Consider the following 955-nt stretch of genomic DNA (forward strand, 5'->3'; position numbering starts at 1 on the left):
AGTGAAATATCTGCAGGAGGCCCCGGCGTATGAATCTGTCCAGCGGGAACCACCTCGGACCGCCAGGGGCCGAGAAAACCACCGTCTCATGGGGCCGGACACTCAGGGTCGGGGAAAAATCCAATATATATCTGGTGATATCTCGGGTGCTATTAGAGATAGCGCAATAAACCAAAGTGCATTGTCTGTACGAGGCCCTGGCGCATGAATCTGTGCAGCGGGAACGACCTCGGTTCACCAGGGGCCGAGAAAACCACAGTCTCTTGGGGCCGGACAATCAGGGTCAGGGAAAAATCAAATATATATCTGGAGATATCTCGGGTGCTATTAGAGATGGCATAATAAATCAAAGTGAATTATCTGCAGGGGGCCCTGGCGCATGAATCTGTGCAGCGGGAACGACCTCGGAACAACTGGGGCCGAGAAAACCACCGTCACATGGGGTCGGACACTCAAGGTCAGGGACAAATCCAATATATATCTGGTGATATCTCGGCTGCTCTTACAGATAGCGCACTAAACCAAAGTGAATTATCTGCAGGGGGGCCTGGCGCATGAATCTGTGCAGCGGGAACGACCTCGGACCACCAGGGGCCGAGGAAACCACCGTCTCATGGAGTCGGACACTCAGGGTCAGGGAAAAATCCAATATATATCTGGTGATATCTCGGGTGCAATTAGAGATAGCGCAATAAATCAAAGTGAATTATCTGCAGCGGGCCCTGGTGCATGAATCTGTGCAATGGGATCGACCTCGGACCACCAGGGGCCGAGAAAATTACAGATATTCGGAATCCGTCACCAAAGGTCATGTAAAAATCTAACATATATCTGGCGATATCTCGGGTGCTATTAGAGATAGCGCAATAAACCAAAGTGCATTGTCTGCAGGAGGCACTGGCTCATGAATCTGTGCAGCGCGATCGACCTCGGACCACCAGGGGCCGAGAAAATC

Source organism: Nomia melanderi, unplaced genomic scaffold (genome assembly GCF_051020985.1).
Source record: "Nomia melanderi isolate GNS246 unplaced genomic scaffold, iyNomMela1 scaffold0014, whole genome shotgun sequence".
Taxonomy (NCBI): Eukaryota; Metazoa; Arthropoda; class Insecta; order Hymenoptera; family Halictidae; genus Nomia; species Nomia melanderi.